Source organism: Podarcis raffonei, chromosome 17, assembly GCF_027172205.1.
Source record: "Podarcis raffonei isolate rPodRaf1 chromosome 17, rPodRaf1.pri, whole genome shotgun sequence".
NCBI lineage: Eukaryota > Metazoa > Chordata > Lepidosauria > Squamata > Lacertidae > Podarcis > Podarcis raffonei.
Window position 1 is genome coordinate 41,196,001 of NC_070618.1, and position 19,267 is coordinate 41,215,267.

The 19,267-nt window shown below is 46.5% G+C and overlaps 1 protein-coding gene across 2 annotated transcripts in view; it reads right to left on the reverse strand.

The window, feature by feature from the left end:
- The window catches only part of UBA1 (ubiquitin like modifier activating enzyme 1), a 47,633-nt gene that overhangs the window by 19,267 nt on the left and 9,099 nt on the right, over window positions 1-19,267 (reverse strand). Inside the window, exon 1 of one of the 2 annotated variants that reach the window (XM_053371801.1) lies at window positions 7,889-8,016. The exons of the other annotated variant lie outside the window; for it this stretch is intronic. The gene's annotated coding sequence lies outside the window, so the exon portion shown is untranslated. Of the gene's footprint in view, window positions 1-7,888; window positions 8,017-19,267 lie in introns of those variants that run through there. 2 annotated transcript variants of the gene reach the window in all.

Here is a 19,267-nt window from a genome sequence, read left to right on the forward strand (position 1 = left end):
GCAGGAGCTTGGACTGAACGACGGGAGCTCACCCCACCGCGGGGATTCGAACCGCCGACCATACAATCGGCAAGTCCTAGGCACTGAGGTTTTACCCACAGTGCCACCCGCGTCCCTCCAAATGTGTTTTATTATCAACATAAAAAGACACCCCCCTATTGCCTGCTGTTACTGAGAAGGAAATCTTAGACCAGGCATGTCCAAAGTCCAGCCCGGGGGCCAAATCCGGCCCGCTGGTCAATTTCTTCCACCACCCCCAAGCAATTATGAGAAATGAATCTGTTGCGGTCCCTGAGCACCTGCTGCTCATCTTGTTCTGCCCAGCAGCCAACGCTCCACCAAAGCCATTTCTCTTCACCAGGGAAATGGTGTTGCGGGCTTGTCATGGAGCTCTCCCCTGTGTCACTCCTTTGGTCGACCAATCTGGTCAGCCGGGGGCATGGCCTAACCCCATTTAAGTAGAGCGCAGAGGATCTTGCCGCTTTCTCTTCAGCATTGATGGAGAACTGCAGCTCTCCAGCATCGACCCTCGCTGGACGCTCCTGGGAGTGGGTAATGTGTGCCCGTGTGAATGGTGGAGGAAACAGCTGACGGGCGGGAAGATCACGTGGGGGGGGCGCTCGGGGCAGCATCCCGTTCTCCTACCTCCCCCCTCCCTTTCATGGCTCCCCTGTGAGAGTTAAAGTGAGGGCAGGGGAGAAGAACCACGTAGATTGCCTTGAACTCCCTGGAGACAGGTGGATCAAAAATGGGAAGATAGGTGGATGGATAATGCTAGCTGCTGCTGCTGGATGTTGTAGTCTCCATCATCTGGGGTACCAGGTTGACAAAGGCTGCTGTAGAGTCTCAGGAGTTGAAGCAGCCCAGGAAAGGAGATGCCACTAATAATGGACAGCTTGTTTCTTTGAACTTTGACCACAGACACTGTTCTATTCTGTCTCCTAAACACTGAAGTGTAAATGTAAGCTCAACCCAATAACCCTAACCCAACAACTTTACAGGGGAGCAATCCTTAAAAAAGCTCAACAACTTTGACCAGCCCTCACGCATGTTCACTTCATCAAATCTGGCCTAGACTAACCCACTGTGTAAAGCTGCTAAATCTCAATGTGGACATCTGAACCACATGACCTCATTCTAGGCTGCTCCCTCCCAGCAGAGTTCTCCAGCTCAGTACAGGAAGAATCATAAGTCACACAGACAGGGCTGGCAAGGGAGGGGCTGGATATGAGTCAGCTGGGAAACAATCAGCCTTAGCTGGCAGAGGTTAGATCATTCGGAATTTCCAAGCAATGGGCTTGGAAGATCAAGGAAAAGCAGAATGCAATCAGGTTCTCTCTTTACAGGTCCAAAGACCTCTCCCAACAGGGAGACTTTGTAGAGACGTGGCTGACCAACAAAGAACTCTAAGTGGAAAATTGGGACTTGGTCACACCATATAACAGAGATAATGGTAATAATCTCTATGCCACTGGAGGTATGCAGGTAGATCCTAATATGTGCCTACTGAGAAATTACCATACACCCCACTGAATTCAGCAGGACTAATTCCCTAGGAGTTTATGGTCAGGATCTCAGCTTATACTGAAAACCTCTTAGAATTATATGCAGTTACACTTATTTGATTTGAGATAATTCATTAGCTTTTACAATGTGTGAATTTATCCAAGTGGACCGAGTTCAAACAAGTTTCTTCATATAACCCTAGGCAGGTCAACTTTGGTCTTGTTTTGTCTACTGTTTCTTTTGACCTAAATTCCCATTTATGCATTTCAAAAATTTACAAAGCAATCCTGCGTATTCATACTTGCTTCAGGACATAAAGAGCATCCCCAAGGTACACCTAGCTCAGATTTTTTTGCATGATTCCTGGCAGGCACCAAGTAGTCCACTAGAAACTGGCCGATGATCTTTCAACAGACCATCGGCTACCTTCTGTTAATAGAGAGATCATAGGCAGGCAGAAGAAAGGTGAAGAAGAAATACCATCCAGCATCACAAACCAGTGGTGATGAAGGGAAAGACCACTACATCCCTACTTCCTCCCTGAACACCAATCCCAGTGCCCAGTGTCCTGAATCTGAGCCAGTTCTTTTGTACAGTGGCCGCTTAAATTCATCCACAAGTACTGCTTTTATTCTTGGGTCCCAAAACAGACAGCTGGGACAGTAGCCTCAGTTCCAGCACTCCAGTTGCAGCTTTGTCCTTATACTCCCACAGCATAAACAACTGCTTGCATTTCTGCAGAGCTACACCCTCTCTGCACCCCATACAGGAAGCCAACAGTGACACAGCAAGTTGGTGACAAGTGACTACATTTCTTCAACCAGGAGAAAACCAGGATCTGAAAGACATGTCAGAAAGAAGCACAAATGCAGCCTTCCAAGAGGCAAAGCAATCTACAATTTGCTCAATCTTTGACAGAATGTGACACACAAGAAAAGAGTACCTAGATCTAAAAGGTTAGAGGACAAGGAAAGAGAAGACAGGAAATAGGATTGGGCAGGACATGAGGACTTATCTGTTGTGTCTTGGGGTACTATAGAAAGGGCTTACTAAAACAGAAAATGAAATGGGGCTGAAGCGAACTTCGTTTCTTTTTTAAAAGAGAACTGAGGTACCTTAACAGCTAGCAAAGGGAATTCTAGGCTAGGATATATAGTACATAAGCATCTCAGGACAAACAAGAACATAATTTAAACTATTTCTGCAATAAGGCAAAATACATGCTGGGTGGAATTCAATGTTGTGCTAAAGCGATTGTTCCATCAGTGCAATCATTTGGGCTTGTTAGACAGAACTTCCCCCACTCCTCCCTGGCACGCTGTTCTGGGGTGGGGGTTCTTCTTAACACCCTGAGCCAACTTCAGGGTGTTGGTGATAGAAGGGGGAAATCCCTGTTGCACAAGTGGAAGTTCTTGCACAGGCTTCCGCTTATGGGATTAATTTTTGAATCTTACCTATGAACGGTAAGCTTAAATGCATAACCAAAATAGAAGCCATTCCATGCAAAAGGAAACCCAATTCAGTTCAGTTAAATTTGGGATACACACCACGACATAAATGGTACATAAAGATGTAAACTTTAATGCCTTGATGTGTATTTTAAATTCAATGCTTTTATTTATTTTTTTAATGGACACACCATGTGCATTCACATTAAGGATTCTGAGACCTCAAAGAGTTTCTTCTATATATATATATATATAGTAAAAGGAAGAAAGAGAAAGCTTTAGAATAGAAAAAAAAATCCCTGATCAAAGAAGAAACCATCTGCCAGCAAACTCAAAACTTGCATAACAGCCCAAAATCTGACCTGGTCTATTGACATAATTTTAAAAGGTGTCCAGATAGTGCGACAAAATTTACAGAAATCATTTAACTGTTCAAGTTATGGACTTTTAACATGCGCGGAAACGATGAAATGTGACCCGCACATGTGCAGACACGTCTTACGTTCTGTTCAGGATGTGAACGGGGTTCCGGAACAGATCGCCTTCGCATCCCGAGGTACCACTGTATTGGCATGGAGGCAACTGCCGAAAACTAACTTGTTCACCCATGCTTTCTCTGGGAGGTGAACTAGTGATTTGTTGCATTTTTGTACTATTATCCAAGTATGTAATTTTGTTTTGTTCACCACCACAGTATTTTTTTCTAAATTTGGGCTGTAGTTAATTTTCTGCAAATGAATAAAATCAAACAAGATGGGGAATTTTGGCTTTCACAGATTTGGGACATACTGGAATATATGCACACACACAGAGAGAGACAGATTAAAGGTTCATTGTACTTTATCAGTTGCCTTCAGGAGAATCTGTAGATGGAAAACAGGTTCAATCTCATATGAATAAGCTAAACCACATGTCCTGCTAATGCAGAGAAGGTAATTTGCTGCAGTACCGGGAACCAAGAAACTGGCATCACAAATCCAGATACAACAACAAGCAATTAAAAAGGGACTGATGAGGAATCTTGCTATATTGTCGTCTAGAAGTTAAACAGAATTAAAATTCCCTTCCGACTTTCTGAGAAATACTTATTTTACTTAATTAGTTTAATGCAAAAGCTTGTCTTTACTTGGGTCCATGGTCCTGATAAGTTTCAGTCTTACTATGGTTTTGAGAGAGATGGTGCATCCTCTATGCAGGGAGGACTGACAAAAACCACAGCAGTCAGCTCTTTGATTAATAAAAGCAGGTAATCAGTGAGCTCAGCAATTTTTAGTGTGACTATTGTTTAAGAAGGTGCATCTCCAATGAGGAAAGCAACTCTAGCATGGTCCACCACATCCAATTGAATTAAAAGGCTACTGAACAATGTAATCATTTGGTGGAGAGCCCAAAAAGAGCTCCCACCTTCTTATTCACCTTATCCAATGTTGCAGCATATTTCTAGCACAGCAACAATAGACCCCAAAGATAAAACAGATTACAGTGACACCTCTGGATACACACACCTCTGGTTGCGTATCCTTCAGGATGCAAATGTGACAAACCCGGAAGTATTTTTCCAGATTTCACCGTGTGCGCATGCGCAGAAGCAGTCCCTCTAGTTGCGGAAACCTCAGGATCCAACCGGAGCTCCGGAACGGATCCCGTCCGCAACCGGAGGTACCACCGTATAGGGAAAACTGCAAAGGGGTATATTAGTCTTGAGTTCGGAACAAGCAACAGTCTCGCCCAGTAGTTTTCCTATGAACCTTGGAATCCTTTGGAAGCTTATCAGCCCCTGATTAAAAGGTCAGCCATAGAGAGCAGGTTTCTCAGAAGGACAACTTTTTGAGCATTACTGATCTACCTCAGCAACTGAAAGCAATAGGGGAGTGTCAGGCACACTCTAGGATGCCCTCAATTTACAAAGGATAAAAAACCTGATTAGTACCACCCCCTGAACTAAGGCAGTACCCCAAAATGCTTCACAAATCCAGGAATTCTGTGGCAGATATGCTGTCCAGCAAATGAATTCATGTGCAAAATGTCGAAACAATTAACTACTGAAGAAAAATAAAGGAAAACTCAAGTTCCAATTGGTTTAACTGCAAGAACTGAAGGACAACCTGGGCACTCCTTGGTCGAACACTCCCAGCACCGAATGCTATTTCATCACGGGAAACAAGAGTGTATGAGATATTATTATCTGATAAAAACCAGCCTGATGGAAACATAAGAGCTGCAATAGTATGGTACTCTTCCTCAGAAATGTTTGAAGAAGTTTAACTCTTATTTGAACCCCAGATGGAGTATTCAACACAAGTAAGCCAGCCAAACGGTTTAATCTGAATGACTGTAGTACCAGCATGCAGGCACTTAGGCCAATGTGAAAAAACATGTTTACACCTTGAATTTAGGTATGGCAAAACCAAACTAATCATGTTGACACGAGACCCATTTGGGGTGATGTGATAAGGCACATCAGATAGAACCTGGCATCTGAGAAAAACAATAAGCCAAAAAATATTCCAGGTCATAACTGATCATCCAGGCAAATGCTACAAAAAGACAAGGGAGGAAACAGAGTGAGAGTGAACCAAACGCCCGCATAAAGGATGTGATTTAGTCCTTTCCATACTTGACTGATATTACTGTGGCTATTTCCTTTTACATAAGTGCCCATTTGCAGAGGCCGACCATATGCAGGGAATCAGATCTTTGAAAGTTGGCACATGTAGCTGGTTGCTAAACAGAAACCGTTCACACCGAACACGGTTGTCAACTAATAAGTGATAACCAGACCTCGTAATCAAAATGCAAACTGTGGTGGGAGTTGGAGAAAACAGCTGATCTGAAAATTCCAACTAGTCAAAGACAATCTTTTAATCAGGATTAATATATTAATAAATAGGGACTAACATCATTTGACTAGTACATTTTTTTTAAAAAATAGATTCTAATTGAGCCATCTGGAACCTAGACAGCAAAAGAGGCTAGCTAAGATGACTGTCCCTTGTCAAAATGTTAGTTCTGCGATACTAGAAGAGAAAGACATTTAAATCAATGTGGTTTCAGTCTGACAACTTTAGCACACAAGCCTTTCAATTGTACCAAGGATGAGGAATAAAATTCCACCAACCTTATTTGCTTATTGTAAGCAGACCACTGATCACTCAAGATTAGGGGAGATAGAAACAGTCTATTCCAAGTAGTTTGGTAAGAGGAAAGAATTATGAGATGGAACTGACAGATGATTCCTTAGCAAGTTCTACTCCTTTCCAAGCCTTCCTGCTACAAACGCTTCTGAGAATAAAGCTAAGATCCTTACTCTCCCTCTATAGATTTAGACTATACAGTATCTGGCTGAGGTTAGCCATAAGTTAACAGTACTACTGATCAAGAAAATCAGGTCACTCATATAACATGTTGCAAGTTCTCGCAGAACTTTGACACTCAGTTGTTTCGAGCCACACCCAAACAGCTGCCATTTATCTTACACACTGGAGCCCATTCTAACAAAGGATGCCAATAAAGGGTCATAGTAAGGAAGGCAATTCATAGAATCAGAGTTGGAAGAGACCACAAGGGCCATCGAGTCCAACCCCCTAATTAAGTGGCAATTGTCCACTTAACCCAGGGGTCAGCAACCTTTTTCAGCCGTGGACCGGTCCACTGTCCCTCAGGCCATGTGGTGGGCTGGACTATATTTTGAAGGGAAAAAATGAATGAATTCCTATTCCCCGCAAATAACCCAGAGATGCATTTTAAATAAAAGCACACATTCTACTCATGTAAAAACATGCTGATTTCCAGACCGTCCGCGGGCTGGATTTAGAAGGCGATTGGGCTGCATCCGGCCCATGGGCCTTAGGTTGCCTACCCCTTGCTCAGGGTAAGTCAGGCACTATTCCTTCTGGGCAACAGCCTGCCAGACCTACATTCAAACTGCCCTGCAATACATATATAACAGGGATATGGATCAGTGATAAAGGCAACAATCCTGACTTCCTATGCTCTCCAGCCTAAAGAGACCTAACAGGAAAGTGGATTTCTATGCAGGAGGACACCTGAGCAAAAGAAGTTGCTGGTTCGTTTTGTGAAAATTGTACAGCCTCACAACCCTGTAACCAATAACGATGAGCATTTGCAATTATTTACCAGCTTAAATTTCTCTTCCGAGACTATAGCAGCTCCCACCCCAAATCGAGCTTCCTTCAAAGGCATGCCATCTCCAGGCAAGCTTGAAAGAGCTGTTACTCTATTATGTGCCTCGTCCCATGTTTTGCACCTCCGCAATAATGGTAAGGATGGGGTATCCAGAGATCCCGGGCTCCCTTCTCCTTGGAATGAATCCCTTTCGCCCCCGCCAGGAGAGGCGCTAAAACGCTCCCCGTCCCCCGCTAGCCCCGCACTTGCCTGCTCCCATGGCTCCCAGCTGACTGACCCCCTGGACTTTTTATCCTGGCTCTTCTCTGTAATCCCCTCCCCCTCCATCCTGGGGGAAAAGAGAAGCAGCGAGGCCGCAGGCGCTTCCCGGCTTCCGCGAGGGGCGTCCCGGCCAGGCGCGTCACGCGAGGACCGAGAAGGAAGCGCCGCACCCTCCCGCTTCGGGGGGGGGCTCCTTTCAAGTTCTGGCAGAAAAGGGGCAAGTGGCGGGGGGCGGCATTTCTGAAGGAAGCGAACACGAGGCAGAGGCCGGTGACACAGAAACGCGGAAGGGCCCCCCGCCCCTCCCAGCCTGGCTCCTCAAGGGCGGGCCGCCGCCCCTTCTACGGAGCAGCGAGAGGCCAGGAGCCCGAGGGGCTGCTATGGAGTCCGAAGGCCGAGGCCGGAGCGGCTGGGAGGGGGGCGGGGGGAAGAGTCCTTGTTTCTATGGCGACAGGCATCCTTGGGCGGGTTCTGTTTCTATGGAAATAGGGAGCGAGGAAGCCGAGAGCGACCCCCCCCGCCGTTACCAATGAGGCTGTGTCAGGCCCCGCCGCGGCCGCCGCTGCTGCCGAGTCACCGCTCCGCGCTGCTGCCGCTTCCTCCTCCTCTTCCGACCCGCACGGACACAAGATGGCGGCGGCCGGGCCCGGAACAAAAACCTCCTCAGCGCCGCTCCGCTCCCCTCCAAGCCGCACAGAGCCCCGCCCGGCCCTCGGAGCAACCCCATTGGGCTAGGCCTTTGCCCCTCACAGGTACCGCGCGCCCGGATAGGCTGGCGCGGGGAGGCGGTCGGTCGCCGGCCCCGCCCCCTGACCTGGAGACCTGCCTCCTTTTATGATGAAAGCCCCAGGCAAGGGAAGCCCCGCCCTCCCGGCTCGGGAAGCGGGGCGGGACTTTCCGTTTCGGGGGCCCCGCCCCATGGCAATGCACAGGCTGCAGCTCAAGGTCTCAGCCCACATGAGTGTTGGCGGCTTCAGTCCTGTTGCTCCCCTCATCAGCAGGTGAGCCCCGGACTGCAAGCCGCTCAGGGCAGAGACCTGTCCTCTTCTCCCTTCTGTCAAGAGCAGCGCAGCAAATCGTGATTCATTAAACAGTGTGGAAAATGCTTAGGAAGAACAGTGGACTCTCATTCCTAGGCAGTTTTTAAGCAGAGCTTGGGTGGCCATCTGTCATTGCAAGGGGTTGGACTGGATGAGCCTGGGGGCCCCTTCTAACTCTACCAGGCCATGATTCATTGTTGACACAGTCACCAACTCCAAAGTCCTCATACAAAAAGGCATCGGTTAGTTTTCAGTGAGTCCCTGGATTTCACTTCATTTTTGCCACAAGACAGGTAAAGGTAAAGGTACCACTGCCCGTACGGGCCAGTCTTGACAGACTATGGGGTTGTGCGCCCACCTCACTTAAGAGGCCAGGGGCCAGCGCTGTCCGGAGACACTTCCGGGTCACGTGGCCAGCGTGACATCGCTGCTCTGGCGAGCCAGAGCCGCACACGGAAACGCCGTTTACCTTCCCGCCAGTAAGCGGTCCCTATTTATCTACTTGCACCCGGGGGTGCTTTCGAACTGCTAGGTTAGCAGGCGCTGGGACCGAGCAGCGGGAGCGCACCCCACCACGGGGATTCGAACCGCCGACCTTTCGATCAGCAAGCCCTAGGCGCTGAGGCTTTTACCCACAGCGCCACCCGCGTCCACAAGACAGCTACTCCTACTATAAAACCAAGGTGCAGCCAGAAAGAATGGGGCACTTAAAACTCTTTGTGCAAATCTTCCTTTTCTTGCGGAGCAACCTATGCTTTGTTGTTTAGTCATTTAGTCTTGTCCGACTCTTCGTGACCCCCTGGACCAGAGCACGCCAGGCACTCCTGTCTTCCACTGCCTCCCTCAGTTTAGTCAAACTCATGCTGGTAGCTTCGAGAACACTGTCCAACCATCTCGTCCTCTGTCATCCCCTTCTCCTTGTGCCCTCCATCTTTCCCAACATCAGGGTCTTTTCCAGGGAGTCTTCTCTTCTCATGAGGTGGCCAAAGTATTGGAGCCTCAGCTTCAGGATCTGTCCTTCCAGTGCGCACTCAGGGCTGATTTCTTAAGAATGGATGGGTTTGATCTTCCTGAAGTCCATGGGAGCCTCAAGAGTCTCCTCCAGCACCATAATTCAAAAGCATCAATTCTTCGGCAATCAGCCTTCTTAATGGTCCAGCTCTCACTTCCATACATCACTACTGGGAAAACCATGGCTTTTAACTATACGGACCTTTGTTGGCAAGGTGATGTCTCTGCTTTTTAAGATGCTGTCTAGGTTTGTCATTGCTTTTCTCCCAAGGAGCAGGCATCCTTTAATTTCGTGACTGCTGTCACCATCTGCAGTGATCATGGAGCCCAAGGAAGTAAAATCTCTCACTGCCTCCATTTCTTCCCCTTCTATTTGCCAGGAGGAGATGGGACCAGTGGCCATGATCTTCGTTTTTTTGATGTTGTGCTTCAGACCATATTTTGCGCTCTCCTCTTTCACCCTCATTTAAAGGTTCTTTAATTCCTCCTCACTTTCTGCCATCAAGGTTGTGTCATCTGCATATCTGAGGTTGTTGATATTTCTTCCGGCAATTTTAATTCTGGCTTGGGATTCATCCAGTCCAGCCTTTCGCATGATGAATTCTGCATATAAGTTGAATAAGCAGGGAGACAATATACAGCCTTATCGTACTCCTTTCCCAATTTTGAACCAATCAGTTCAAGCCTATGCTACGGCACAGAATTAGTGTCTGCAAGGACTAATTGAAAGCTCGACAATGCAATTAAGAGTCAAACTGTCCCCAAGAAATAAACTCCCAAATTTAAAAAGGCGGGGTAGAAATAATAAGATGATTATGATGATATCTGCTCAATATCAATAAAAGGCTGGTGCTCAAAACAGAAAAAGCAGAGCAACTGCATCCATTTTCTGCCTTTTATTCTCTTGGGCCAATGGGTCAACTACTTGCAATTCCAAAATATTTTGGAGCACAAGCAGGCAAAAATAAAACAAAACTTCTAGCAACAATAAATGAATGCTTCTTGGAACTCACTGCTCCAGAATGTTGCAAAACATGGGACAAAAATCCAGAGGACAGGACTATAAAGCTGATGAGGACAGGACTATAACTGATGAGGATAGGACCCTTATTCATGGTATCCATTAACCTCTGGTCCATCTTCATTAATGGGGTGCTGCTTTTAAACACATTTTCATACTTTTATTTACTCTTTTGTGGGGCTCCTCATAATCTTTCATCCAAAAGACTGACCTGATGCACACCTACATCATGTGCTCCTCCTGGGCCCTGTCACTCACGATCTGTCTAAGCTTTATCCAAGAACATCCACTGAAGCCTCCAAATCTGGCCCAATCAGATTTGTGGAGTGAGGATCAGATCCACATTAATTTTTTTGTCCTGGAATAATCTAGCAGTCATCATGCTATATTAAGGCTCCAATGCAGAAGAGAACACAATGAGTGGACGTTATTGTAAGCATAATATGAGGTAAGCTTTCAGTTTCAATTTTTTTTGTTTTGTTTACTAAATACAAGTAAAATTAACATGCTAAATTAGATCATTCTCTAGGAGAGCAGTCGCCAGCCTGGCACCTAGACAACCATCATCCCACCTGTTCTGAACAGAAGAGAGGTGCAAAGAGCTAAGGCGCCTTCCCTCCCCATTGATGGGCAATACCCACACCATTTTGCATTCCTGTCTCCTTTCCTGCTCTATTTTAAACATGCCAGCCACTGTGTGTTATGTCACACACCCAATACAGCCATTTTGTGACTGGCACCCATGGCCCTTTCTCAAACTTCCAAACGGGCCTGCTGGCTCAAAAAGGCTGGTGAACCCTGCTCTCAGACAGCAGAAATGTTTCTGATGCAGGTTACCCAATGCAAATCACCCTATTTTATAATTCAGAATGTTTCAGAAAACTAATTGTTGCCCATGACCATAACCAGCAACTTAAATCAGTGTCAAAACAGGCTGCCACAAATATGCACGTTATAGTTGTGATTGCTCCTACTGCCTATCACAGGACCTCGGGGAGGAAGGAACCCAGTGGCATCACTCATGTCATACTCATGTGCCAGAAAGACAAACATTCCAGGCCACAAAACCCAACTCATTCAAGGCAAGGACAAGAGAACATAAGCAGAGGTGGTTCTAGAGGTGCCCTCCCAGTGCTAGAAACAAGTCCATATAATCAACAGAACTAGGAAGATCTACTCTCTAGTGAGCAACATCACCTCATATATGTGCTCTAACTTTCATCACTCCTTTGAGAAGACAGGATATAAATCTAACAAATTTGAGACCAGACTTCGGAGCATGAAGATCAGTTAAATGAAGCTGAAGGCTTGTATTCCCTTTCTTGGAAACAGGCCCAACTGAACTCAGTTGGACTTACTTCTAAGTAAACATGTATAGAATTGTGCTATGAGAGCCCTATGATCCAGGGCAGAAATGCATTCTTTAATTACGGTATATACCTATATGGCTTTTCAAGAAAAATTCTTCCCAAAGCTATTTACAAGCCACGATCTAAGACCATAAAACACCACAAAATATAAAAACACTATTTCAAAATACAGTGGTACCTCTGGTTACGTACTTAATTCATTCCAGAGCTCCGTTCTTAACCTGAAACTGTTCTTAACCTGAAGTACCACTTTAGCTAATGGGGCCTCCCGCTGCCGCCGCACGTGATTTCTGTTCTCACCCTGAAGAAAAATTCTTAACCCGAGGTATAGCGGAGTCTGTAACCTGAAGCGTGTGTAACCTGAAGTGTATGTAACCCGAGGTACCACTGTAATACCGAAACCAATGCCAATGCAGCAAAATCTGGCAAAAATGCAGAATCCGTGACCAGGGAGAAGAATTGATGGAACGGGACTGGAAAAAGTTTAAGGACTATTTACAAAAATATTGTAAAATGTTTGAGTGTTAACATGATGTGGGAAGTGAAGGTAACAGGGCATGTGGGATTTGGTTAAAAGTGAATGAAAAGAAGAATTTTTTAAAAAAGGAGAAGGGGGTTATGAACAGAATAATATTATGTCATAGTATATAAGGTGGAGTAATGGGCTAAGATAAGGGAAATTTGAGACATAATAACTAGAAATATATAACTATAAGTAAGGTTTGAAAAAGGGTCAGAACTTGCTGAATTTGATGGAACAAAGAGGAACACAAAAAAGAGAGATGTGAGGAGGTCAGGACAGAGGGACATGGAATTTTGAAATTTAAAAAGTGGATTTTTCTTTTTTCTTCTTTTTCTTTTTTTGTTAAGTGTGTATTCTTTCTTGTTTTTCTGTTCTATGTTTTCTGTTTGGGCTTTATCTAATTGATTGATTTATTTGAAATGATGATCTTTTTGTTTTATAAAACCTCAATAAACATTTATTTTAAAAAAAAACAAAATCTGGCAAAAATGGTGGAGTTCTGTAAGTCAGGTTAAAGTAGCTGCTAAAGGCAGGTCTTAAAACCTACCCCGGAGGGGGCTTGCCAGATGAGCCATGGCATTTCATTTCGCAGTTGTGGAGCCACCACTGAGAATGCCCTTATCCACTTGCATGCCAATCTAGCTTCATTTATAGAGTGGCATCTTCCTTTGGGGAAGAGTCATAGCGGTAGAGCATCTGCTCTGTAGTTCAACTGCAGGCATCTCCAGGCAGGCCTGGGGAAAACCCACCTGAAACCCTGAAGAGTCATTGCTTAGTCAGTGGACCTCCAGCCTCTAGACTTCATTAGGCCTGTCGGGTCACTTCAGCCAAGCCAAGGCCAGCTGCCCTCCAGGGAGTTTGCAGCTGACTGACGGTGCCTGCAAAGCGTTGGAGAAGCCCTGTTCAAAGTGCCAACTGGAAAAGGGCTGCTTTGACCTTGGACCAGTCACCATCTCTCAACCTAACCTGCCTCACAGGCTTGTTGTGAAGATAAAAGGGGCTAGGAGAACAATGAATGTTGCTTGAGGTTCTTTGAGGGAAGGATGTAATTTTAAAAATAACTTTTTTTAAAAAATGAATTATTTAAGTTAGTACTTTTCTATTAATTAACATTAGTACCAAACCTCATGTTTTCCCACAACTTTAATGCCTTAAAAATACTTGAGCTTCACTTGACCAAATCTATCTTGAACAGTCAAATATCCAGCCCTACCTCCTACCACTGGCCCACCTGATGCAGAGTGGATTACTGCAGTGGGCAGTGGCTCCCCAGGGCCTCAGGCAGCCCAAGGTGCTGATTTGCCCTCCTGCTTGAGATCCTTTAACTGGAGACAGCAAGGATTTAACCAGAGATCTTCTGCCTGCATAGCATGAGGTCTCCCACTGAGTTACAGCCTCTCCTATTCAGAGCTGAGCTTAAGCAGTATTCCCCTTTTATGCCTAACATAAAAATAGTTAACAAAAAACAAAGTAGGCAAATTAGCACAACACATTTGTCGTCAAAGAATTCAGCTTTTGGGGCACACGTCTTAAGAACAGCACAGAGGTATTTGCCCAAGGATTACCATTCCTCAAATTAACAGAGACCCAAAAGGCGGCCTCTTACACTTGTGGTGTGTTTGGATACAGAGGCCTGAAAGCACAATACACATGCAAGAAATATAAGCACACACCACGGTGGATTGCAGTTAAACAAACTAGCGCACAGAGCTCTCGATAGCCTGCAACCCAAACACCTCCAATGTCATCTTGCTTCGCATTCCCCGCCTGGCAGGGGAGGCCGTGTGGGTGGGGCTGATGGCTGCCTGTCACATGCCAACCCAAGACAGAGCCTTCTTGGTAGTGGTCCCCCACTTATGGAATGCCCTCTCTGCTGAGGTGAAACTCTCTTCCTCATTACTGACATTTAAGTAGGAATTTTAAAACATTCCTGTTCCCTCAGGCATTGGGCAGCGCTGAGAGACATTGTTGCTGGCACTCTTGAAATATTAATATGGACTGATTAATATTAACATGGAAGATATTTGGTTTGTTTAAAAAAAGAAAAAGTATTTTTCAGTGATTTTGTTGTTTGCTCACTTGGACTCCTTTGGGAGGGGGGTGAGATTTAAAAAAGAGGGGGAAAGGTTTGCCTAAGATCACCAAGAGAGTCAAGGCTGGGGTTAGATGTGAACTGCCAGGAATGAGAAATGGCTGCCTCTGGGTTAATGCAGGGAAGTGGGTTATGTGAACCGCCCTGAGACCTCCGGGTATACAGCGGGTGGGTGGGTGTAAAATAATGTCTTGCACTATAGCACTGTGAGGCCGCAGTGACCATTCCAACATTGCAACCTACCACAGTGCATAGCTCCTATTCGCTTGCTGTGGGTCTGCACCCTCAAGTGCTATATAGGGGCATTGTCTTCAACATAATTCAGGCTATGCTTATTTGGAGACAAAGCTCATTGCCTTCCTATTCCAAATGTCAACATGCTGCTAGACAGCATCTTAAAAAGCAGAGACACCACCTTGCCAACAAAGGTCCGTATAGTTAAAGCTATGGTTTGCCAAGTAGTGATGTATGGAAGTGAGAGCTGGACCATAAAGAAGGCTGATTGCCGAAGAATGGATGCTTTTGAATTATGGTGCTGGAGGAGACTCTTGAGAGTCCCATGGACTGCAAGAAGATCAAACCTATCCATTCTTAAGGAAATCAGCCCTGAGTGCTCACTGGAAGGACAGATCCTGAAGCTGAGGCTCCAAGACTTTGGCCACCTCATGAGAAGAGAAGACTCCCTGGAAACATGGAGGGCACAAGGAGAAGGGGACGGCAGAGGATGAGATGGTGGGACAGTGTTCTCGAAGCTACCAATATGAGGCAGTGGAAGACAAGAGTGCCTGGCGTGCTCTGGTCCCTAGGTTCACGAAGAGTCGGACACGACTAAACAACTAAACAACAACAAAAATATATTTGGTTCTCAATCTGAGTAGCCCTCCACTGTCCACTAAATATGTGTCACATACACTGGGATCTGCAGGCCAGAGCCCATGAAAGGTCTCTGTAAATATCCCCTCAAAACTCCACAAGCCTCAAGAGGCTGTTTTCTCTGTTCTTCCTTGCTTGGCCTTGCCTACACAGCACATTTGTTCAGCTGCAGCTCTCAGGGGGCGCCACTGCCATCCTAAGAGAATGACGGAGGAGCTCCTGGTGAGTTCTGGCACCTCTTTTTCTAGAAAAAGAGCCCTGCTGAACACATTCACTTAAAGATGCCTCAACTGACTGGATGCCCGGACTGGGCTCCCACCCACCCAGCCCTTTTGAACACAGGAGAGGTGCAAACAGCATCTCTCTGTGAGGGAATACAGTGGTATCTGATGTAGGTGCCCCCTGCCTACCAAAGGATGGGACAGCTACTGGGGGTGTCCACACCCTTTCAATGTCTTTTTAAAATCTCCCCCCCCCCCATAGTCATACCTCACGTTACATTTGCTTCAGGTTGAGTGTTTTCAGATTGTGTCCCGCAGCGACCCAGAAGTACCGGAACGAATTACTTCCAGGTTTCACCGCTCGCGCAGACGCGCAAAATGCCATGACGTGCATGCGCAGAAGCGGCGAATCACGACCCATGCAGACGCAGGTTGCGTTCTTTTCAGGTTGCGAACGGGCCTCCGGAACGGATCCCGTTCGCAACCAGAGGTACCACTGTACAGTGGTACCTCAGGTTAAGTACTTAATTCGTTCAGGAGGTCTGTTCTTAACCTGAAACTGTTCTTAACCTGAAGCACCACTTTAGCTAATGGGGCCTCCTGCTGCTGCCGCGCCACCGCCACGCGATTTCTGTTCTCATCCTGAAGCAAAGTTCTTAACCCGAGGTACTATTTCTGGGTTAGCGGAGTCTGTAACCTGAAGCGTATGTAACCCAAGGTACCACTGTATTTTGGTTGTGGCAACCATTTTGTGTTAAACTCTGCCCCCACGCCAGCCATTCTGTGTTATGCCACACCCCCACAACACTTTCCTTAAATTCAAAATGTGTCCAGTGGTTGGAAAACATTGGTGACCCCCAACATATACCCCACCAGCTTCCCAGGTCAGATGTCCATGAAAAGCCATGACAGCCCTGAAAAGCTGTGTTGAGCAGAGATGGGAACCTCCAGAATGCAAAATGGGGAGAAGCTGCTTCACCTCCCACAAAGTCTCCATGACCAGAGCATGTGGGAGCTGAAGCAGGGAGTTCTGGATTAGGCCCTGAGGCAGCTCCTCCTCTTCCTGGTCACTTGCTGGATCAGTGTTTGCGGCTGGATTTTCTTCCTCCTCCAATGGAAGCCCTTGGTGTGGGAAGCCTTTGGCCCTCCTGATGGAGTTGGATTACAAGTCCCATACTTCCTGATTACTGGCCACACTGGCTAGATCTTCTGGGTATATTGTACTTCAGCAACACCTGGAAGCCAAAGATTGTTCACACCTGCAGCAGAGCCCTCTGGCCCCAAATGGGCGCCCCTAGAGCCCCTTTGGGCTTCCCTCCAGGTCCAATGCTGCCTTCACTTTTGCAATCTGTGGGGTGAAGAGGAAAACTGGGGATTAAGGCGAGGCTTGGGGCATTGTCAGAGATCCTGACTCAAAAATTCTTCCAATGGAAAAATGGGGAATTCCAGAAAAATGTGCAAGGAAACCCTCTCATGAAATATTTTCTCCTTCACAAATATGTGAAACGCCCTTTAAGGCAAGGTTTTAAAATGTAGTTTTGGTTGCCCTTTACTCCTTCAAAATGTTTTCTAATAACTCTGCCATGACTACATAAGTTTATCTACCATTTTAGATAATTACAATTCCGGTATACTGTTAAGACATGTACAACTCTCATATCTTCTCAGGTTCCTCAAACATTGCAGCACGTGAAAGAAATTTATCTATGTTTGGAAATGCACAATACCAAATTGAGAAGCAAGCTGATTTGAAAGGTACCGTATTTTTTGTCCCATAGGACGCTCCGTCCCATAGGACGCACCTAGTTTTTTGTGGGGGAAATAAAGGAAAAAATGTTTTCCTTTATTCCCCCCCCCCAAAACCAGGTCGGGGAACAGCGGGATGGCGGCGCTGCACCTCCCCGCTGTCCCCCGAGCTTGTGGGGCTGGCCGATGTCTGCCTGAAGCGCGGGGCGCTCTGCTCCAGCGCGCCCCGCGCAGCAGGCTGCTATCCGCAGCCTAGGGAGCCCTGCGGGAACTCCCACAGGGCTCCCCAGGCTGCGGATATCTGCCCGGCGCAAGGGGCGCTCTGCTTCAGGGCGCCTTACACGCCGGGCGGCAGGCTGCTATATGCAGCCTAGAGAGCCCTGCGGGAACTCCCACAGAGTTCCCCACGCTGCGGATGTCTGCCCGGCGCGAGGGGCGCTCTGCACTCCGACCCCTCTCGCTCTCCAAGCTTCAGCGAAAGCCTGTATTCGCCCCATAGGACGCACACAGATTCCCCCTTCATTTTTGGAGGGGGAAAATGCGGTAGTTTCAATCTGTGCAAACCTGCAGCTCTCTGAAGACCATGGAGATAAAAATCAGCTCATAATCAGCTGCTATTGGTCTTTCAGAAACTGTTATCACCTTGATTTAAACTTTAAGTGACGCTCATAAGGGCAACTCTCATAAGCTCCCACTCAGACCTTGTCCTGCTTTGGCAAGAACTACAGCTCCCAGAGTCCGTATGGAAAACTGTCATTTGTTCCAATGCGCAGGTTGGGGAGCAGACAAGCTCGGGGCTCCCCACAACTCTTTCCCAATAAGCTATGCTGGGGTACCAAATGTGGTGCCCCCCCATGTGTTATTGGGTGACAACTCATCCTTATCCCTGACCTCTGGCCAGACTGCTTGGAGCTAAGGGGAGAGGCAGATTTTTAAAAATGGTTTCTTCTGTTTCTGGATAATACTGACTGTGTGGAGAGGTCATTTCATAATTTAGGTAACAAAAATGTCCTTTGGCTTAGAACAACATTAATGGCTCTGTTTTCTGCTATCCTTAATGCCCCGCCCCACAAAAATCTAATTTTCCTACTGGCAAAACCTAACTTATGTGTAGGTACCCCTCACCTCTAAGTTTACTTGCAATCATTGTCTAAAGAAAACCAAAGCAGCTAGACTTGAAGATATCACAAATATATATATTTATGTGGTGAGTTATAAACTGGGGTAGGGAACCTACTTCCATAGTAGTGGGGAACCTCAAGGGAGACGAAGAGGGCAGAGGAGAAAGGCAGCACAATGGAAGAAAGGTGAAAAACCCTCTGCAAGCAAGCAGTTTAGAGGAGTTGGGGTGATGGAGGGAAGGGAGCCAAAATGGATGGAGCATTGCAAGCTACTATGGTTCAATGTCTGGATCTCTGGCTAGAACAATCTGCAGCCCCCTGGGCACCGGGAAAGAGGGAGGCAGAAGGGGTTGATAATGCAAAATGGGAAGAAGAAGGAGAGAGAGAAAAGGTGACATTGCGACTGTGAAGAAATGCAGCTCTCCAATACTGTTATATTATAATGCCTTTTAGATCCCACAAGTAGAAATATTTGAATCAGATAAGAAAATAAATATAGCATATATTTCTTTTTACATAATTTTAATTTACAAAAATAATTGAAAGGGTGGGTGGGTGGATGGATGGATGGATGGATGGATGAAGGAAAGACAGACATCTCAAGTGGGGAAAAACCAGTTTTCCCCCATGTTTCAAACTGTATGAACGTTTCATATGCCATGAGGATGCTCCTGGATTCGGAATGTAAACAGCTCCCAGGTGCAGAAGACTCCCAAAGCACCTCCTCACCTGGCCATGACTCACCTGGGGAACAGGAACAACAGGAAACCCAGAGGGCTACCCTGAAGTCACACAGATGATGCCTGCCCACTGCTTTGGGAGCTGGTGGTCCACCCTGTGGCCCACAATGTGGAGAAGGAAGCTTTCTCTTCTCCCTGCTTGCTTGCT